Here is a 23,367-nt window from a genome sequence, read left to right on the forward strand (position 1 = left end):
AGACTCCTTTACAGGAAGGTTGCTAAAACTGGAAGGCTGCTATAAAGTCTCCCTGAAGACTTCTCTTCCCCATCCTAACCCAAGAACCCTCATTAAGGTCTCTGGTGATTGAAGTGAGTACAGAAGGCAGTTAGGAAAATGTGCAAGATACACTTGGCTCACTTTCATGACATTGATTTCTGTATAGCATCCAAGTATAGCTTAGTAATTGTATCTTAAATGTATTTCAAAATGAAAAAAAAAGAATAAAGGTTGAGATCTCGAGTGAGGAAATTCAAAAACTTCAACAGTTGACCGTAACAGGATTTTTGTTACCCCATTGTGTTGTCTTTTGTCCTTTTAGTTTCTAGCTGTATCACGCTCACGTCCTGCTACATACTAAAGCAGATGAAATTACAAAACAGTTAAATAACGCAAAGAAAAACCCCAAACCCAACAGGATGAAACACTACTGATGGAAATGAATTTACATAAACATTAACTTTTGAAGCTTCCTGGCTTTCACAGATAGATAACTGCTGCCAAACAAGCTCAGGAAGGTTAACTTGCCATAATAATGCATGATAAAAGAATATGGGTGGAGCTGCAGTCCATTGCATTTAAAATCAGACATTATTAAACAGTACATCATTTACTTCTAGAAATATTAATTTTAAAAAGCCATAACAAATGTTCTCATCTAAATCTCCATTCATGTATTGAGATAGAAGAAAAAAATTCTATTATATATATACATGTGAAGACACAATTCAAAGAACAATCTTACTTTCCACAAATTGATGCCAGGTCATTACACAGCCATGAACACTGTATACAATGAAGTCCTGAAGAAGGTGAACTGGGCTGGAAACCTATAAGTGTGCATTAGAGTACTTTTGGTCAATTTCTGAGTCCCTTTAAATATCTGGAAACTCCAAGAATGAATAGAGAAATACTAGTTTGTGTATATGAGGAAAGCAGGCTGTTCCCCACATTTCCCTAAGATAAGAAAGGCCGAGGTGATTTTAGTTTGATTTTTCAAAAGAAAAAACAGACCCTCGGCCCTTCAAAATATATTTTGAGAGGTTTTCAATCTAGTAGACTTCCCTATTCCCATGGGATTTTCAAAGACAATTTCTTTGTCAAAAGTTATTTTCCTATTGATAGGTAGACCTAGGAAGGCATTTTAATTTATCTTTATTATGAATATGAATACAATTTGTATAACAGTCGCACTGGAAACCTTTTGAATTCAGTAGAGGATTGATCCTGGCTGGATACCAGGTATCCAACAAAGCTACTCTTAACACTCTCCTTCACAACTAGACATGGGAGACAAAATGTAGTGAAAGGCTCATGATTTGAGATAAAGTCAGTGAGACTGGTAAACCAATTACCATCTCAGGTAAAACAGACTGAATTTGGTCATTAGTTGAATTTAGGACCAAGAAAATCAGATCAGGATAACAAGAAGTAAAACAAATCTTAAAAACAGTTTCCCCCACTTCTCTTCCTTCCTAGCTCTACTTCCTCCTGCAATGGTGCAGGCAGAAGGGGAACAGGGGTTATGGTCAGCTCATCAGACATTTTTTCTCCCAGTGCTCAGGGAGAGAAGTCTTTCCCATGCTCCAGTGGGGGGTGCCTCCCACAGGAGACAGTTCTCTATTAATTTCTCCAGTGTGAGCTCATCTCACAGGAAGATTGCACTCTTCCACAGGTGCAATCCATCAGGCACAGCCTGCTCCAGTATGAGATCTCACAGGATCACAAGTACTACCAGGAAACCTGCTCCAGTGAAGGCTCCTCTCTCCCTGGGTCTGCAGGTCCCTGCCAAGATATGCCTCCCATAGGGTGACAGCCTCTTTTGGGCATCCACCTGCTCTGGTGTGTGTCTCCTTCACAGCCTGCAGATGGATCCCTGCATCCCTGTGGATCTCCATGGGCTGCAGGAGCACAGCTGCCTCACCATGGGCTGCACCATGTGCTCTGAGGGAATCCCAGCTGCAGTGTCTGCCTTGTGTCTCCCCTTCTCCACTGACCTGGCTGTCTGCAGAGCTGTTCCTCTTACATACTCTCACTCTGCTCTTCTCTGGCTGCAATTACATCTACCCAATAACTTTTTTTCCTTCTTAAATAAGTTACCAAAATGAATTACCATCATTTCTGATTGTCCCAGCCTTGGCCAGCAGCATGTCTGTCTTGAAGGTGTCTGACACTGGCTCTAGCAGACACGGAGGATGCTTCCAGCATATTCCAACAGAAGCCAGTAGCTCACCCACTACCAAAACCTGGCCATGCAAATCTAAGACAAATGCACATGTTATTGTATTCAGATACCAGTTAAGCACAGAAGATACCCTGCTTTAAAGATGAAAGGGAAAACAAAGCAAAACAGAACCTATGCAAGCAAAAGTTGGTTAGGAAACAGTCACTTGATGGAGTCCTGGCACACTGATAGACTCCCAAAGCATTTGTATTGCAATCAATAGGACTTTTGACAGCAGAGCCACTAACAAACTCAGGACAAGCTGAGTCCTCAGTGCTTGAAGATTCTCCTTCAGACTCAGGCTGCAGTTTTATTAATTTTATTCATTCTGTTAGCAGATTTTGAGTAGAAATTCAGATTTACTGACCCTTTTCCTCACTGTGTAGTACTAGTATACCTAAATGTTTACTGAGCAAAAAAGTCATAGGGTGACAGTAAATTTGTGGTTCCCTATAATACCATTTATACCAAGCCATTTCCCATCAGTGGACTGCATTTCAAAAATTTATTTTGAAGTTCTACAGTTAAACCAATTGCTTGTGCTTACTTGCCTGCCTGCTTTTTCCAGCTACTAAATTGTTGGCTGCACACTAGGTTTTATCCTCTAATAAGAGAAAGGCACATATTCCTTAAAAGGAAATCCCATGCTGCTGCTCTGTTGTGACTCAACTAACTTGGCAAGAAAGGAATTTACTCCATTTCTGTATCAGATCCAGACCAACCTGTACTGAGCCACATGGATGACAGTGTTCAAAGGATTTCAACATTTCAGAGAGCCACAAGTGGTATGGAGATCAGTGCAGACCTTACTACTCACATGAGGCAATTAGCTTCACTAAACAGTAAACAACCAAATTATTTGATCTTTATTTGCAGAAAACCTATCAGAAACTATTGAAATCCACAAAACTGGAACAATTAAATTTGAAAGGTGCAGATGGAAATCTCATGCACTACAGGTGTGTGACTTTTGCATATGCTACCAATGTTGATTGAGAAAGGCAGCAATACTGTTATGCAATCCTTTTAAATCAAGATTTAATGCCACTGGACATCTGACATACCCATCTCTCATACAATCTGTCAGGCAGAGAACTATTCCTGATCACTGTGGCCTACAAAGCAGGCTTCTCTGTCTTCTCCTTGTATAGTTTGGAGGGAATCCCAGAGAGCTGTTGGAAAATGAAAGCTTATCCAACTCCTGGAAACTTCTGGGAAAGGAAACAGGGCGGTTTTGGACACACAGGGAGCATTACCTGTTTCCATTCCTCTAGTTTATAGAAGTCACCGTCCTGCATTAGTCACTGTAGTCTCTGAGTGCTTTTTACTTGATCAGCAACTGAACTCATGCCTGTTCTTGTAGGGCTTTTCTATGTTTGTTGGGTTTTTAAAATTTTTTTCCTATGGGATTGTTGTATGATGCAGCACTTTGTACCCGATCAAGAACACATTGGGCTGTTGCAGAAGGAGCTGACAAAGAAGTGCATCTTCCAGTGAGGTACAATTTAGTGCCTGGAGAAGTGCCTTTTGCATTCTTAGGTATATGCTCCAAAAGCTGTCTTTGCAGAAATACATTACAGAAGGTATTCTTAGGTACTTTCTACTGTCTCTCAGAGGAACAGTATCAAACGGATGTCTGGAAGGGGACAATCTTGCGCTTCCTGTTGGGGCCATCGAAACCAAGAGATGGCTTCTTTTCCTAAGTTATATTTTCCCAAAGGAGTTGAATTAGAAGTGTGTCCTTTTGCAAGCTGAGTCATACACAAACCTGTATTTACAGGTGCTTTTTCTTCCATTCTCCTCCAGGAAGGAGGTAATCACTCATACAACTTCAGGAAAAAGGTTTCAGAGAATGACTATAAAAAATGAAAACATTTCTTTTAAGACTGTTCTTTGCACCATATATTTAAAGGGAAAGCATGGGTTTTTTAACCAAAATATATTTTTGTCCAAGGCAGAGCCTACAACACAAAGAAAACAAGAAAAAACATGATGACATATGTACTTACTGAACAGTACGGATTTCACATCCTGCTACAAAAGTAGATAGAAAAGTGAAATACATGCATGGATTTGACTAAAATAAGTAACTTCCTTAGTGTTATAATTTGCAAAGGTTTTGCAAATAACTCCCTACCTTTGAACAGAGAATATGCTTTGATTTTAATTTCAGATGAAAATGATAAATCAAAGGACAACTATGAGAATTTTTGAAGGAACCACTACAGAACTATTTCTGTACTTTTCAGCTTTTTGAACATGAAAATGAAACAAAGTCTGTATCCTGGCCAGCACACTAATATCAGAATTTGGAACACAGAAGTAATCAAGTAAGTAAAATTAAGCCTTTTGCACAGAAGGCAAGTTCATAACTTGCTTTGAAAAGCAAACTAAATTTGAAGCTGCTACACCACAAGTAGAAATAATGTTTTTTTGTATAATTAGTGGTAATTTTGTCCATTATTTGGGCATATATTTACTAAGTTTATTGTTTAGCATCCATGTTTTTGGATTCTCTGGCTATGCCTGTGTTACTACGCCCTACACACAAGGGTATTCACAGAGTGTGAAGTCACAAAATGAAATGTGTGAACAATGTGGAGGTAAAACGGTACTTCAGCTCCCTGCCACAGACTGACACTGGTGTCCAAGCATACTAACATGCAAATGCATGGACACTGTATGATCATTTAGAAAAAGGGAAGGGGGGTGCTTAAATGGCAGTTAGAGGCAAGCCTGACATGTTCACAGTTTTTGAGTGCAGATGCCTTTTAAAGGATTTGTTAAAAATTGATATAGTAGCAAGAAATCTGATGAAAAGTTATGAACAGTGCTGAACAGACCAGAGAAAAAGAATATTTTTAGGACAATTCTGTTTCTTGCCATGTTATACTAAAACACGTTTAATTATAATAGAAGACAAACAAAAATACCAGGTATCACTAGATAAGCTATAAAGTTTGGAGTCCTAACACAGATTAGACTTTCAAAATCTAAGCAAGTGATGGTGTGCTTTACCATTCCAGTAGCTGAGAAATTTTGCAGGTCCAACTACACCTGACGCTGACAAACTACTGAAACTTAACAATATAAGGATTTGTCATCTATTCAAGTTAAATTTTTTGCATTTGCAGGGGTCTGTCTACAGAAATCTTGATGAGCAAAGTCTTATGTCATGCAGTGAGCACAACCAATGTAGTACAGTACTCTCCTTATCTTTTGAGTGGTCTGGATATCAGTGGCATATAAGTTAATTATGTTTAGGAGGCATCAGAATATTTTTATTTTGGGGTTTCTTTCTTTTCTCTGCTTCGAAAAAGTTTCCAGTGTCGCTGCAGCATGTTTGTGTGAGTTTTCCACACTGCAAACTGAGGAGAGACATTAAACATGAAAAGCAAATTATTAGAGAACGTAATACCACAGAAACTTTATTTGAGATGAAAGACTAGATATTATCGAAGAAAACATGCTGTAATTGACTTTATTTCAAAATCACCAGGTATTCTTTACACTGCACATTCAATAAAAACAAAGCAACGTAGCCACTGATATAATTTCCAGTTCTGAAATGGCCTAGATTTTGTCCTTAAAGGACCTGTGGGATGATGTTATAGCACATGGGCGTACTCTTCTGTACAGAGCAAAAGACCATGCATGACATCATAGAAATGAAATGACAAAGTAAGATTGTCCTTAAAGAATTACATTTTAACAGTGCCAAATTGCTAGTTGACCCATAACAGCCTGCTTTGAAAACAAGAATGTCATGAGCATGAGTCTGAGACTCATCAACCATCAAACTTTTACATGGCTTTTTAGTTCTTCCCTGTCCCAGCTTGTGTTTATCCTTTGTCTAACAGACAACCCAGTTCCTGAGCCTTCAGGTTAAGCATGTTTACCTGGCACGGACAAGAAAACAAGGAACAAACTCATCGGACAGGAAGTGACAGAAAAGTGCGCATTTCAGAAGTCAGAACTGTGCAATAAATCCCAAGAGGTGGGACAGAACTAGTGCACACACACACTTTTTGCTTAAAAAACAACCGTACCTTTTTTCTTTGGCCCAGCTAACACACTCACTACTGTGCAGCCAGACCGCAGCAAGGACGCACTGCTTGTTTGCCGTGGCTGTACAAGGCCAGATCTGTCCCTCACGCTCGCTGATCCCAAGCCCTCCAGCTTTCACCTGGGCGGGCTCCCACAGACGGAGACTTGTGGGAGACAAGAAAAGCCCTCGCTGCCCACACCGACTGTCGAACAGGCAGCAGGGGCAAAGAGCAGCGCTCGCCTGCTCGGCAGCGGTTCCGCTTCTCGCACTGACAAAACCCTGGTGCCCTCTCTAGTGCCGACGGAACCTGAGAGAGCTCCAGATGAGTTTCGATCTCAAGCACATACGTGACTCAAGGGGATGGTACTGTGTGTAGGGCCAAGAGCTGGACGCGATGACCCACGTGTGTCCCTTGCCCTTTCCAAGTCAGAGTATGCTGCGATTCTGCGATGAGGGGGCTGCCGCCTGCACGGGCGAGTTGCGCGACGCATGCCCTGCGGCCGCACGGTGTCTCTGCGGGCCGAGGGACGCGACGCGCCGCCCCGCCCGGCACGCCGAGCCCCGCCGGAGCGGCCGCGCCTTGCCGGGGCAGCGCGGCGGGACCCGCCCCGCCCGCAGCCGCGCGATGACGTGCGCGGCGGGAGCGCCGCCCAGCCGGAGGCAGCGGCCAGAGCGCGGGTCGGCGCGGAGCTGCCGCCGCGTCCCCCAGCCGGCGCCGCCGTGCATGGGGAGGGAGCGGGCGGGACGCTGCCTGCGCGCCGCGCTGCACAGCCACGGCCGCGGTGAGTGGGGCTGGCAGCGCCCGCCCGCCGGCGGGGCCCAGGGGGTGGCCGGGGTGGCGGCTGCACCGGCGTGTCCCGAGCCCCGTCCCGCGGGCGGGGGCTCAGCCCCGGCGGGCGGGGGCGGGCGGGCGCTCGGGGGGCGGGCGACCCTGCCCGCCAAGCGCTGTGAGCGGGGCACCGCGCTGGCTTCCTCCCCCTCCGTAAACAGGGCTCCCGGGGGGCGGGCCGGGGCCGACCTGGGCGGCGGGGAAGCTGGAAGTGTGGCTGCCGCGCCTCTTCGGTGGAGGTGCTGTGTGTTGCGGGAGAACTTCCTCGCGAATACTTATTTGTGCCGTTAAAAAAAAAATCTCTTCGCAGAAGGAGGGCAAACAGTCACGAAAAACCACACTTGTGGTTTTTCTCTGTAAGTGTCTGTTGAATTTGCTTCTGCGTGGGGAAGTGTTCCGTTAGGTGTGGGTTGTGAATTAATGGATTTGATTAATTTGCAGAAGATAATTTTTTCTTTTAAGAAAAGAATTTCAGATAAAACTTCCTCAGATTTTTTTCTTTTTCTTTTCTTTTTTTTTTTTTTTTTTTTTTTTTTTTTTTTGCGACTGAAGTCTAATTAGAACCTGATTGTGGCATTGTCTTCAAATTTTTCACTTCTGCAGTCAGTCACAGGTGAGAAAATAACACCTTCCTTTGGTTATTCATAAATTGTGTTATGCTGGGATTTGCTGACTGTATTCCTTCTGGTTGCTGTACAGAAGTGGGAAGATTGTAACGGCTATTGACAATTTTGAGTGTAATTTTGTACTTGAGATTATTTGCTTTGTGATCATTGTTTCTGACATCTTAGCTCTGTAAAGCTTACCAATTTATTATCTCTTAATTTGTTCTGTTACTAATTAAATGTAACATGTATGTAAGTAGGTGGGAGAGAAGTATTTATTAAGTTTCTATTTTATGGAAAATCAGTATTGACAGATGACTACAGAGAGACTCTGTGCACACTTAAGGGTATTTTGGATCAGTTATATGGATTAACTTTCTTTTCCTTCCCTGCATCTCAGTCTTCTTCATAACTGATATGGTGCTAATACTGTAGTGATGTTCTTTGGGCATGCCTATTTTTCTTCCCTTTTTAGAAAAGTAATTTAAGGATTCAGTAGGAATACAGTAGCCACTACTGTGTTCTGCTTGATGAGAATGCATCCTGTGTGACTTACATGGTGTAAGTCTAGACTCTTGAATTAAACAACTTCAGTATTATTATATGAAATAGCAGGGATTTTAAGCTGTGGTGGACTTTCCAGAGAAGCCTAAATTTGACCTATTTGCAGATTTTCATTTTTTGTAAGCACCAATGACAGCAACATGGGGAAGGAGTATTTGCTGCTGGAAGGGGAAGTTGTAATGAGCAAGAAGTACATGGAATGCAGAAAATGGTCCAACATCCTTGTTGGTTGAATCAGACTGACTAGAACTGCAGAATGGAAAATGAAAGGAGATTGCTACTGCTTTTTACTTGTAGCTGTTCAAAATTATGATTATGCTAATAAAAAGTTGAAATCTCTGTAGAATAACCATTTCCAAACTATGTGGAGGTAGTGTTATGCATGACCACAGAATAGTACTGAAGTGAGTGTTACTGCCATGTTGTGTTAGCAGTGGCGTCATCTTTCTGAAGTTAGGAGAAAAGCAATTGCTGAATGAGATTGTTGCTTTGCCATTGGTCTCTTTTTATTTCAGCTTTGGGACATTTTTACAGTATGATCTTATGTAAACAACTTCAGTATTATTATATGAAATAGCAGGGATTTTAAGCTGTGGTGGACTTTCCAGAGAAGCCTAAATTTGACCTATTTGCAGATTTTCATTTTTTGTAAGCACCAATGACAGCAACATGGGGAAGGAATATTTGCTGTCATCATCTTTCTGAAGTTAGGAGAAAAGCAATTGCTTAATGAGGTTGTTGCTTTGCCATTGGTTTCTTTTTATTTCAGCTTTGGGACATTTTTACAGTATGATCTTATGTAAACAAAAGCTAAGTGATGATGTTTGCAGTTACAAGAAATAACCTGAGATCTCATCTGAAAGAGCCTTAAAAGGGAAATAAACACAATTCAGAAACGTAGTAGTATTAAACTGAGACAGTAATTAAACGGTGTTCATTATGAATAGAAGAGTATCAAAAGTTACAAACTTGCAATTAAAAAGCAGTTAACAGAATTGACCATGCAATAATAGAAAAATAAAAGTATTTGTTCTAAAAAATGTTATTCTAAAAATAAAAAAACAACTGGAATAAGGTGACCAAAATCTGGTGGCTTTTTTTAGAAAAGTAACTGGAACTTTAAGTAGGGGGTTGAACTAGATGACCTCCTGCAGTGCCTTTCAACCCAAATTATCCTATCCTAGTGCTCCTGTTCTGTTACAGACTAGCATTTTTCTTGTAACACACCTGCTACTTTTTACCTAGGCTTGCATGCAAATGTTAGCCCTATCATTAGGCAAGTACTCAGCTATATTTTCTCATTTGACTTAATAGAGCTGCTGTTTCGAAACCTCTGACCCTGGCTGTGCACTGATTTTGGTGGGTTCTTTATGTATTCATGTGTCCCATGGGGTTCTCAGCAAGAGGCCAGTAAGATGACTAATACGAGTAATACTAGCCTGATCTGAGTCAACATTTGAGCTCATGCTTACGTTTGTATTTAACTTGTTTCAGTTACAATTTCTTTATCAAAAGTTGAATGAGGAGCTTTCTTGAATTTCTGAATATGACATTTTAAAATTATTCTGTGAGATAGATCAGTCTTCATGCAAATGTGAAAAACTGTACAAAAATGTGAATATACAAAGAGGCTTCTTTGTAGTAGTTCTGCTGAAGGAACGGTGATCCAGTTTTCTTTGCTGCATACAAATACATGCTTTCTGCTGTATACTGTGTTCGTCTAGAGAGTAGACTGTATGTCTCACTTAAATTGGTTGTGCGCAACAGTACAGTGACAGCTACAAGGTACAAGTGTAAGATAGGTTGTCACTGTCAGTTGCAACCTGTAAGATGCTCAAAGAAAAAGGGTGGTGCCTCACTCAAATGTCAAGCCCTCTGGGTAATGCAATTCTGGATGCAGAGAGGTCTGGTTCACGTGGACAATGATAACCCCCATGTGTTATGTAGAATGACTTGCCTAGAAGGCAATTGTCCATCTAATTTTGGTTATGTAGTTACTGTTTCACACAGTCAAAGCTGAATCTTTAAATCTGATTTGTAGGAAAAAACCTGTCCAGTCTGGTGCAGGCACCTATTGATTTAAAATCAATAGAAACATTGTCCTTTTCTGAGGTGAGTTTTCTCTGCATCTGTCTTTGACTATGACTAGCATTACGTGGTTCCTTTTGTTGTTAGTAGTTTGCTTTTAAATCATGGTTGCACATTTCCTTATATTAGGAAGGGAGGCGTTAGCTCTTGCTGCTTAGATTTTCTGTCTTCTTGGTTTTTTCTGGTTTTGTGTGATGCTGTTTTTGCAGGGATGGGGGAAGGGGGGTATATGTGTGCATTTTTTTTTCCTTAGAGTCTTTAGTATTTGTTCATAGCTCATACAAATCTATGAACTAATTCTGTTTTTCTGTGGTTTTTGTGATGTCACAAAAGACAGTATTCCAGGTGAATTGAGAATGTTTTCAATATCTTTCCTCTCTTCATCAGAACACTTTTTCTTGTCTCTTGTGTGCCTGTATTAAGCAGAGATTCTGCTGAGCTGCACATCCTGTGAATTGTTTTTTGTTTATCTGCTTACATTTGGCTTAAAATGTAATGTCGTTTGCGAATGACTGCAAGTTTTTCTTTCAGGGGTATATTATTTTATGTTTGTTGACATCAGATGTTATCTGTCTTTTTTTTTTTTTTGCTTGGCTAGCTCTCAGTTTTGATCTTGCTCAAGTCTCATGTAAGCCGGTTATCACCAAAGTTGTTTTTAGGCTAGGACTTTGAAAGTGCTTATATGCTTGCATAAATATGTGTGGTGTGGTATTTCATGCAGCCCCATGTGGGATCTTTTCTGATGTTTACCCCAGTTCTTAATCTATGTGTTGTTCATGGTAAGGTTTTTTATCGACAGTTCAGTGGAGCTGATTTAGCTGGTATTACCTTTATCATTCTGCTTATGTGCTTGAGCAGCTGCAGTAGGTTTCAGTACTTAAGAAAGTCTTTTACAGATGTTTTAATTAAATGGATTCACTATACATGTTCAAAGTATTGTGATTAAAGTTATTAGCATGTGTAATTAAAACTTTTAAAATGCTTCTTTATGTGACTTTATTGGTCTCAAGGATTCATTTTTTGTAGTATTTAGTGAGAGTAACTATCAAATCAGTTTAAATCAGTTTTTTAGACCTTTTTTCGCACAGTCTATATCATTCTGTTTACCAGAAACTATGCAGGAATTTTGAGAGTTTTTTTGGTGAGCAGATAATATGTTAGAAGAATCGTGTTAGCGTACAAGTCTAGTATGCTTTAAATGACTATTTTCCATCTCTGATATCTGTTAGTCTTGTTTGACTGCAAGGATTTCATAGTTATGACAAAAATGTTCATCACTATTCATTATTTCATAATACTGGCTATGGCTTGGGTTTCTAGTACTGTCAGATATTTTCTTAGTAAGAAACCTTTGCCTTCTAAATATCCAGTGTTGATAGATAAAGATACATTTGGTACCTGTACTTATCAAACCGTTTTTAGAGGCCTCAGTTATTCAAGTCCATTTAGATTGGGAGGCCTTTTAATTTCAACATGAAATTAAGGGATTACTTACATGGATTCAGATATGGAGGTATAGGTTGCAGGTGATGTTTGGGTTATGTATTAGGTAAAATTTGACTGGGAGACTAATGCAAGACCATTTGAGGACAAAGACAGTTGGAAAACAAACATTAATTCCTAATGAAAGAGAGGTTTATAAACTATAGAGAGAGAATTATAAACCATGAAGTCACAAAGATCTAAGAATAAGGTGGAGTTGTAGTTTTATCATGTGTATTAACTGTTTCTCTTAAGCTGTCTTTGTTCTCAAAACTTTTCTTTCCTTAGCCTCTCACAAACACTGGAATCTGCTGCTTCCTCGGTTGTATAAACACAACAGTTTTTTATCGGTCTGTGCTGTAAACTGTATCACAAGTGACCTAAGTTAAAATTAATTTTTTTTGTCTCATTTGGAACAAGTGGCATGAGGGAAAGGGAGCGGACAGGATAACTTCTTAAGCTGGCTTGCAGTGTCAGAGAAAATGTTGTGTAATCGCATCCTGGATAACCCCAAAGATGGACTGAGCTACAAAAGAAATGTTGGGTTCCCAGTGGAATTGGAGGGCACTGGATTGCACAAAACCCAGATCCTCAGCTGTGGGCAGTAAAGCTTGTGTCAATCCAACAGCTGGCTCCCAAAAGACAGACTTTGGAACTACTCTAACAACTGAGTAAATAGGTGCATGGTTATCTTTTAATTGCCGCATACCTGGGTCTTCATAAACCTTTGTAACTATGCTCTCTGTCAGGGAGCTTGTGAAAATGTACTTCTGGCTGCTTTTCTCCTAACCTGGTTTCTTCAGTTAAAGGTGATTTCAAGGTAACATTAGGGCATTCTATTCTGATGTATCTTCTCTTCCCTAAAATTGGAGACTAGCCCACTAAAACCATGTTTTGGACATTGCAAGGAGGATGGACATGTACTGAATTGCAGTGAGTATTTCATAAGCATGCTTGCAGAAGCTGGGGATAAGCATGTTAGATTTAAGTTTGTGATAGCAAGAGTGCAAAACTTAGTAAAACATACAGGCACTGTGCAAAGTGGGTGTGAAAATGAACTGGAGTCTTCAGTTTTCATTGTTATGCATTGGCAGACCTAAAACCAGTGTGATGAAATAGGTGTACATCAAAGTGGAGAATAAATAAACCAGAGAATTTATTTGACTGAGGTGTAATGACCAGAATCACTCAGAAACAAATGAATTTGAAGCTAGGTTTGCAATGTAGTTGCATGTGTGATTGTAACATACATAGGTGTACCTGAACTTGTTCATATTTCAGCAGTTGGAAGCCACAGCAGCTTAAACCATACAGGACACTGAATGTTTCTCATGGCCTTTGCTACCCAACGTGGTGCACATGTATTAGCAGTGTTTAGAAGGATATCTTCAGACTGCAGCACTCTTAAGCCATCCCATAATTTTCTTGGGCTTTGGTATTTTTTCCAGGTTTCTTTCCAAAGAGCTCTGCCACTTGCTGAGATTGCTATCTTATTGTCCTGGTTTCAGCTAAGACAGAGTTAATTTTTCTGCAGTAGCAGTGAGGGGGTAGAGCCTGGGCCCATGTGGCAATGTCTAGGTTCTTATTCTATACCATGCACTTCATCCTGTTGGAAGTAGGGTGATCTCACTTCTGGAAAGAAGGGTGTGGCATCAGGTCAAGAAGAAGTGTGGTGGGAAGAGGGAACCTGGGGTCTTTAGGGAGTGTTTTGCATGTAAATCACCCTCTTTTGTACACCTCTGTTATTAATACTGTCGCTGTTACTGTCCATTTTCTTATCTCATTGCTGTTTCCAGTAAATTGTTCTTACATCAACCAGTAATCTCTGCCTTTTGTTTTTTTCACTGGAGTGGGGACATGGAGGGAGCAGCCAGGGTTTCTTTTTAGTGGGAGTTCCAAACTGGGAATACTATTTCTAAATTATGACACTGATCAATAATTCTGCCAGTGAACCCACAAAGCTGAATTTTAAATTCACTTTGGAATGCAAAAATGTTTTTACTTTGTTTTTTGAAAGAGATTATAGTATTTGGCAATTTTTATGGTGTTTTGACACATAATTTTTTCAAACTTTTGAACCTGATGTAAAAATTTTTTGGTAGGTTGATAATACATGATGTCTCTTCTTGTAGTTTGTTATGCTGTGATGTGGTTGTGCAGTTGTTATAACTATGCAGGGTGGTGAAATAATATTTTTTAGTCAGACTTTTTAGAAGGATATTTGAAGTTTGTCATGACTTGATATTACAGCCATTATCTGCATGCCATAATATGCTAGAAGGCATTGACTGTCTGGTTTCTTATCCGTGCAGTAGACTTGTGGACTGCTCAACCAAATTCTATGGAAGGCCTTTGAGCAGCTTTATATTTAGGTTTTCTGAAACCATTTCTGCAAATACTGAACAAGCATTAGTTTTGAACAGCATATAGGGCACTTGGTGCTTTGTCCTAGTGTGTCAAACTATTTTGCTCCCTCTCCAACGTCTGTAGTATGTCTTGGGTAGAAAACTCGGTATTATTTTGAGTTGATGCAACATAGCTTAAGCATTTCTAAGTGAGAATGCCTAAAGGGAAGTCACCTTGAGTGCCCTTTATCATGCAGTTAATGGGTTAAATATCCGTGAAGCCAGGAAAAGTGATGGTCCCCTTTCGTGCTCAGGGATGCGCAGAATGAAAACAAGAGCACGTCATCCCTGATTTTCAGTGGACAAGCAGCTAATAGATATGAAAAGGATTTCTTTAAATTATTGTTTGTTTTAAAGAAAACTATTTGGAGGTTGTAGTTACAATTCTGCTAAAGCCTAAATTTAGTCAAATGTTGTAACTTTTAGTTAAAGACAGATACTGTATAGAACCACAGAATAATTTAGTGAAGTGGGACCTCAGTTGCTTTCTGCTTCAAAGTTCTGCATAAAGTAGAACTTTGGGTCAGTTAGGAGGTCATAACAGGTATAAAAGCTGTATCCAGGAAGGTCATAAAAATCTCCAAGGATGGAGATAACATGTTGACCACTGGGCCATCATCTGGATGTCAAACATTCTCTTTATTTCCTCTCTGAACATTTTGTGTTTCAACTTGCTCCTGTTGTCTCTTGTCCTGTGGATGGAGGACAAGAGCATGGCTCCATCTTTTGAATAACTTCCATGTTGGTCCTGGGGACTGCTGTTAGGCTCCCCCAGTCTCATCCAGGTGGAATAGACCCTACTTCCTAGTCTGTCCTCATAGGGTCTATGCTACAGCCTCCAACAGTGTTGGTGGCCTGTGCTGTGAACTTGTTCCCATTTGCCAGTGTTTTTTTTTCTATGTTAGGGCAGTGGAATAAGACCTAGATTCAGAATTTTAAATTCAGCTAAGATGTGAATACTGACAAATTCCTAAATAAAGGCCAGGACAGTAGGTGGCCAGAGACTTTGCCACAACCAAACTGGGAATATATTCTTCCCCCAGTTTGTGTAAAAATAACCATGTGATGATGAATGATGATTGGCTTAAATCCTTGAAGGATACTGTGACCAGAAACAGGCTGTTCAGCTCATGTAATTAACTGAACGTTCATTCTTTATTGAACTGCATAGTTTGAAAAACGTAGTATGTTTTGTATGAATTTATTTTGTTCTCTAACTTTTCATTGTAAGTATTGTATTTAATAATGTCAACTGTAGTTTTTTTAATGGTTTCCTATGTTTTTGTTACATTTCAATTTTAGAAATGCAGTGTGCAAACAGTAAGTTAAAAATTACTGTAGTTGGAAACTGTAGCAAATGTGCTCTTTGGCATAATTTAATTAATTAAAATTCAAAGTCTAGATTGAACTCATTAAATTCCATCTCTTCTTACATAAAAATGCACCATAATGTGTCTTGTTTAATTAAAAACATTAGTGCAGAGAACTATTTGGCTCCTTGAGTGATAAAACACATGGAACAACAGTTTAAAAAGTAAATGTGCTACATGAATGGTTTATATTAAATATAAATATTTAATATTTCATTTCAGTCATAACTTAAAGAAGATATTTTTAATTTGAATTAATTAATTTGTCTGGCCATTAGATTGCTGAGTACTTAATTATACATGACATGGATAGAACACATGTATTTATATTTCGAGGTTTTTTTGGTGTTTTTTGTTTGTTTTCTTTTTATTTTATCTTTGACACTCTAAGATTCATGGACTGTTAAACCAGCTGGAACTTTTGGAGTGTTTCAGTCTTTTGTTTTTGTCAGGTCATTAAACTTCAACTTGTTGATACCAAAGCATTCTGTTTTGCTGGAATGAATGTCTTCTAGAACTGGTTACGAGGGTGTGCCAGTGCAGTTTGGTTCTTTGATCAAGCTGGATTCCTGAGTACAAGTTTACAAGTTTTAATATTTGCTTTTCTTAAGAGTTTCTCTGTGATCTCCTTGCATTCTAATAAAGTTAATTGTGGAATGCAGGTTTCTTCCCTGAAGAAACATATTTTTATTGTGGATCAGTGTGCCATTTTTTTGGCATCATTTAATGACCTCTAAATTTATTCAATAAGAGCTTGTACTAGTGATATTATTTGTGGCTAAAATTCTTCCATTTCTTACTGAAGTTTGCTCTTGTACTTGAGGAGCTAAGTATATACATAATATTAGAATACGTGCCTTGTTTCCACTTCTTTTTGGTTTCTATTGCTTTTTAGAGTTCATGTTCCTGACTCTTTTCTTATTATAATGACCTAAATTATTGGGCTGCTTTCTTGATTATGAAATATTAAGGTGAAAGAAGAAATTTTAAGAAACCCGGTTGTAAAGCAAAATAACATCTCAATTACTTCCCCTGTTAGGCATAGGTATATTTTCAGAGGCAGTAAACATGCAGGAATTATCACTATAGTATTATTGGTTGAAATAATATATAATAATATATTTACTTCTGGTTAAGAAGAAAATCCAATTTCTCATTGAACAGTTCTTTATAATACATTACAGCGATTCTAGAATACTTACCTGTTGTTTGGTACAGTATCTTTCTTATCTAGACATAATTTCCAGTTACTCACTTATTATTTAGAGGAAGAAAGTGAGCAAACAAAACTGCTGTACATCCTTTTGCTGTTAGGGAATTAAGGTGGTAAGTCATTGTCACCGATGACATTTACAGGAGAAAAAAGCAAAACTAAGGGAAGAAAGCATTAAAGCCTTTGTGGCAAAAACATACATGATGCAGCAGCAAGGTTAAATGGGCATGTAGACTCATTTGGTAAGCTTTTGGTAAGCTTACACAGCAAATGGTAGGAAAAATACGTTTGTTCAAAATGCTAATTTGAACTTTCTAATATGAATGATACTGCTCCGCACACAAGATAACTATTTTGAACTTAGAAATAAAAGAAGATGGTCATAGTCAAAGACATTGGAATATAATATGTATATTATAAAATATATATAAGGTCATAAGCATAATATAACCTTACTGTTTCTAAATGGTTATATTTCTAGTGTTGTAAGAAAAGGAATTTTTCTCTTTTATCACAACAGTAAAGATACTTCTGCATTCCTTTCTCAGAGTAGTGGAGCATGAGGTGAATTTACAGGCAGAAGCAGGAACTCAATAGGATTCTGGAAATAATATGGGCTTAAAGTAAGGCAGGAGCAAGAATGTAAACAGCTTTGTCTCATCATCTTTCCAGAGGCCTCTCTGTTCATTACCTTCTTACTATCTCTTTACTCTTTTTTTTTTCAGAACTTTTCTCTCATGTTCAGCCACATCTCTTCTGTTGAGGCTTTGTTGCTTTCTTACATTTCTTCGTCTGATCACATTAATAAAACGGCCATTAGCCATTCTGCTCTGAATTGAGTAGGTTTGAAGATTGCTTTCTGATCTTGACAGTAGTCAATGTCTGACCTACTTGGAATCAAACCTGATGGCCCACATCTAGCCAAGTATTTTTTCTTTCAGTTTACATTGCTGGAACAACCTTTTGTCTTTCTGGATCTGTTGTCCTCAGATTTACTATAGCCAACTCCCCGGTCAAGTTTTGAGTGCCTCTGGAAAGAAAATGGGAAGAAAATAAAATAACCAAAAAGCACTTTACAGCACCTTAAATATGATTAGATTTGCAAGCTGGGCTAAGCTATATTAAGATTATCTTTTTGGAGTTGGAAAACTGATTTTAAGTTGGAGGAGAACTGTTGCTGGTTTTGAAGAAGAAATTAGTTTTGATTTTTTAGTGGAAAAAACAAATTTCTTGTGAAAAACAGATTGTGAAAAGACTCAGTTCTATTAGCCTCAGTGGGTAAGGGTGTAGTATTTTGATTATAATTTTTTTTGGTGTATGAGGAAGGAGAAGTATGGGTACTTTGTCTGGAAGGAAAACAGAAACTGGCAAGTTTGCTTGGTAGTAGATGAGAACTGATGTTTAATCTGCATACAAGGATAATGGTAGGAAGTCAAAATGTATTACAAATGAGGGAAAGAAAATACAGATGATGGGTAATTAAGAAGGTGCAAGAAACCCTGAAATTAGTTCAGTTGGTTAGAGAGTGAGGCTGGTATTGCTGAGCTTGTGGGTTCAATCCCCACACAGGCCACTCACTGAAGACTTGGGCTCAGTGATCCCTGTGAGTCCTTTCCAACTCGGAGTATTTAGTGATTCTTAAAGTTACAAGTGTCCTTGCTTCTTTGTCTGTGAAGTGTCACAAAAGTGAACCGAATGTTCTGTGAAGGTGTGGGTAGATGAGTGGCACTGTATGGCAATAGAAATGGGTGCAAATCCTTGTATGTCTTGTTAACTTTAACTGTTGCTGTACATATTTAATTATTCCAGCAGTAGTAACTGTTGGAAAGTACTGTGTAATGCCAGATTTCAGTGAGGCTGCTGTATTGACAGTGGAGAGGTCCTTTGTGATAAGACTTTGGAAATGCTCTTTTATAATCTCAGTATAGACAATTGATCTAAGAAAAGATTGGTCATCTGGTAGTGTTTGAAGTAGGCATTCATGCTATCTGCAAGTGTTTTGCTCAGTTTTGGTTTCCCATGGTTGAGGGTGTGACACTCTAGCTGTATGTGAGCATTAAAGATTTCATAATTTAAACTAAAATTTTCTCTGAACTAGTGTTAATTTCTCCAGAAAATACTGTATCTTACATGTGTGTGCACATATTCCTTACTACTTTTTCACCAACACCTTTATAGTTTCTGGGCAGGGAAATAAGCAGAAGTATGTATTTCAGTCTAAAATTCTCAGTATCTAGAACTCTAACACCATCCTTTCATTTTTTAGGCCATGTGATGGAATAAAGTGTCAGCTTAATAAACCTTTTATTTATGACACCTCCATCTACTGACACAGATCATGTACAGGATTGGTTTTGCAATTACAGTTTGTGATGTCTCATTTTCTCTTTTATTTTAAAGTTTTATCTGTGTAATGGATGAGACCCTTTTGAAGTCATAATTAAAATATTGGATCACAGTACTTATTCACTGGGTGAATTGCTACATAATATTTTTTGTTACTGAAACAATGACATACTCATAAGTACGGTGCTGTAAGTGTAATGTTTACTTTAAAATATTATACAATTCTGTTGTTTTTATGAGAGGGAGTCTTTAATAGGCTATCATTGCATATGTACAGAACATTAGTAATTCTGTATTTTAAATTATGATGTGCTTCTATTTCATAGAATATTGGAGTCACTTCTAGGTAATTATTAGAAATTCATATACCTTCCAAATGTGATAGAGCATTTTAAATGTGTATGGCTAATGCTACTGTTTCTGCTAGTTACAAAACATTTGAAAAGTACTCTTGGTGTTCAGCAAGTAGATCATCAAAATGCTACTGTTGGACTAGTTCACACAAAGTCTGGCTTTAGCAAATCTCATTATATGATTACGGCCATACTTAAAGTGTTAAATTGTGTGTACAAGTAATGAAAGAAATGGCAGGTCAGCTGTGGATTACACAGACTATGTAGGAGTGTCAGGTTGATAATTTGTGTGTCTTTTCATTTTTGTCCTTGTAACCTGAAAGTCCTGGTTGACTTAGGAACGTCATGTTTACTGTCAAGGCTACTATGATAACTAAACCATTTATTTAGAACAGATGCCTGATATCTAGACTTGATAACAGCAACATATCATCTATATATGCAATGGTGTGTTTCTTTCACACAAAAAACAGAAGATGAAAACAGCCCTTTATGTAATTTTTAGCTCGCTCATAGTGCTGAAACTTCTGAAATTGGTAATTTAAACTTCATCACAGGCAGAAATGAAGTATTTTGCATTGCAGAAGTAAGAAAAAATTGTCAGTTTTTGTGGCAATACTACCTCTAATGATTACATGAACATTACTTTTCTAAAACTTTTTTCTAGATATATTTCCTTGTATATTCTAGAGTTTATGTAAGTTTTTAACTTGTTTCCCCATTAGAAGACATTCTTTGAGTGTTGCCTGTTTGCAGATTATTGATAATTTCTATTTGCAATGGATTATTTAAAATTATCGACTTGAGAGCCGTTACACAAGAAGACATGGAAGATTATCAACTCTGAAAGCAACTTGTATGCCCTTGAGTGATAAAGAAATGAAATACTGGGGAGAGCTGGCTCTTTTGTCTTCTACCAAAAGGAAAAAAAGCCCAAACCTCTCAAAGGGGCAGAACCAGTTCCTTTGAGGAGTCCAGCTGCTAGGAAAGGAAGGAGGAAATAGGAAATGGAGAATGCCCTGAATAAATAAAGGAAAAGGAATTAAAGTCAGGAGCTTTTACAAAATACAGAATAGATCAGAGATATAGAGTAAAGCGGCAAGAAGAAGAGTGGGATTCTTTTTCTCCTCCTTTTTTTCCTTCTGCCTTTTTCAGGGCAGGGAGAGGATTATCATGTATAAAAGAGAAGGGAGGAGCAAAACCAGAAAAAAAAATTGAAGGGAATTTAGCTACTAGCATAATTATAGTTCTGCTGGGCTAAACGCTCAGCTTGAGAAGTATTTAGAGGTTTTGCAGGATGAGTACAAGCAATATATTTGCATTTGTGTGGTAAGGGGAAAAATATTTAACCACTTGCCCTAGTCAAGCTACTGCATTGAAAAAGCTTGTGAAGTGAAGGGCCAGTAAGGTGGCCCTCAGTAGCTGAACAAAGGCAGTACAGGAAGGACTGATTAGAGAGCAACTGTAGCTCTAGGAAGGCAACTGGACTGAATATGGGACTGTTTTGAATTTGTAAAAGGATTAAGATGTAATGATATTTAACCTGGTTTGGTCACAATGAAAAACACCCTTGTTTCAATAATGTGTCCATTCACCAGAATGTGAGTTCTGATGTGTGAAGTCTTTGGCTGCCTAGCTGGTACCTCCTGTATTACTGAATTGGCAAAAGTTTCCTACCCAATCTGTCAGTCACAAACACACAGAAGCAGAGTGTAAAGGAAGACAACCATACAAGTATTTCTGTGTTTGTTTGGTTATAGAGTAGAATTGCTAATAGGGTGAGGTGGACAGCATTAATAGGAAGGTGTTTGGCAAGGCTGAGATGAGAAGGTATGTGGAAGCTTGCTGTCACTCTTACCAGCACCTCCTACAAATAGGATGATCGACGCCCTTGACCAGAAAACACTGAGGTGAGAGGGGGGTTAAAAGTTTGGAGTACTGACACTTTCTTCTGTGTTTAAGGCCTAGCAGACACATTCTTGAAGGGCTCCATGAGATGGGGTTTTCAGTGCTGCAGTGATCCTCTTTTGACTGAGTTAAAGGACAACTGAATTAACTGGAGTTGTGTACCATAGGTGAAGAATGCCAGTAGGCTTTTATTTGTCATGTTTTATTTCTAGTCCTTCTGCTGCAGTGAGAAGGGGTGGGAATTAAACTGACAACATCATTATGCCTAGTTACTCAGTATTGTTACAGTACTTGAAGTAATTTGAAGAAATACTGTTCCAGAGGTACAACATATACGTGGCTTTCATCAAAGCAAGGAGTTTTGATTACATTCACTATAAAATAAGGTCCCTAAATTACTAAGAATGAAAGACTAGTCATAACTGGAAACATGCTTACAGCCATTGAAGTGGCTTTGAAGGATATGTTTTGAAGTGCTTTTAAAGAGGATCTGCATCTGGTGCACTTTTTTTTTTTTTCTGTTTCCCTGTATTTAAAAATAACCAGACACGTACATGCAAAAGATTCAGTATTATCACTAGAAACCTGGTTTCTGATCTTTTGGGATTCAAGTTGAAATTTACATTAGATTAATATGCATAAAGCAAGTCAACAACCAAGCATGTTTGACTCCATAATCATACTGAGCTGCAAATTTTAATTTGAGGGTTTTTTTTTTTTTTTTGGGTTTTTTGTGGTTTTTTGTTTTGTTTTGTTTTGTTTTTTGGTATGAGGATTCAAGTTCTGCTTCCCTTCTTGGGATCTCATTCAAAGCCTTGTGAAATCAGCAAAATTTATTTGAATTCATTTGAAGTAAGCCATTTTCATTTTGAGGTATGTGGACATGATTCAACTTTGAGTAATATGTGGCTCAGGTATTTGCTTAATAAAGCAGGTTTTATGTATATTATCTTTTTATTTAGATTGATTTCTGAGTTATTGCTGAGGTAAGTAGGCTACTAAAAGGTAATTGTTCTAGATAAAATATCAGATGGAGCATTTTGGAGGCTGCCACCATTTAGCACCCACTGGATTTGTTACTTTGACAATATTTCTGTGTAGCAGGTCCTGTTTATTGTTAAAATCTTGAAGTTCTTAGTCTAAATTTAACAAACTTCTATGTCCCAAAACACTCTTGCAATGTAAGCTAAATGTTGAGAAGAAGTATGGGAAAACTCCAGTGTCCATTTCCTCTTGAAACTTCTAAAGGTAATGGAGGACTAGGGGCTGGAGGATAGGCAGTGGACAGCATGAAAGAGGTTATAGTCCTTGCTTGTATTAATTGGCAGACTGGGTTGCAGAGACATACTTTATAGTAGTTGCAAGGGAAGAAAAACCTTTAATCTCCAGACATTTTGCAATTAGTAATATCTCTTCCGATAATAAAATGGATTGTCTGAATTTTTTTTTTTCTCACTGACATTACTTGCTGGTTGATGTAATCATCCCACAAGGCATCTTAGTTTAAAAGAAAAGCAAAAAGCAACCAAGTCCTTTTCTATCTTTATGTAGAACCCAGAAAAAACCTATTCATTTCCAGGAATCAATCTGAATCTGTCTGTAGGTTTTTTTCCCCATTTACAGATTGAGTTCATTGGTCATTGATGTTACTTGGAGTAAAATATTGCTGTCTTTCATGTAGTCTAGCAAAGTCTGTTGTAGAGTATTGTGAAACATCCTTCAGGTTTGAGGAAAGGGGTTTCTCTCATTTTAAAGTTTGGTCTGCACTGCTTGGAAAAAAAAAATCATGTTAGTGCAAAGAAACTTTAAATTGAACCAGCTACTTTGTGTTTGTTTTTGTTGCATAGGAAAGTTCCTATATAAAAATAAAATTTTGGATTACTGTTCCTTCTTTCATATGCAGATCTTGCA

General features: G+C 38.5%; 1 protein-coding gene across 3 annotated transcripts in view; it reads left to right on the forward strand.

The window, feature by feature from the left end:
• Positions 1–6,993: 6,993 nt before the first annotated feature.
• The window catches only part of JAK2 (Janus kinase 2), an 89,124-nt gene continuing 72,750 nt past the window's right edge, over positions 6,994–23,367 (forward strand). For 2 of the 3 annotated variants that reach the window (XM_036403083.2, XM_036403082.2), the window contains exons 1-2: positions 6,994–7,075; positions 7,675–7,735. The gene's annotated coding sequence lies outside the window, so the exon portion shown is untranslated. Of the gene's footprint in view, positions 7,076–7,674; positions 7,736–10,372; positions 10,404–23,367 lie in introns of those variants that run through there. The other variant, XM_036403084.2, reaches the window with a different exon arrangement.

Source organism: Molothrus ater, chromosome Z (assembly GCF_012460135.2).
Source record: "Molothrus ater isolate BHLD 08-10-18 breed brown headed cowbird chromosome Z, BPBGC_Mater_1.1, whole genome shotgun sequence".
In the NCBI taxonomy this organism is placed as follows: domain Eukaryota; kingdom Metazoa; phylum Chordata; class Aves; order Passeriformes; family Icteridae; genus Molothrus; species Molothrus ater.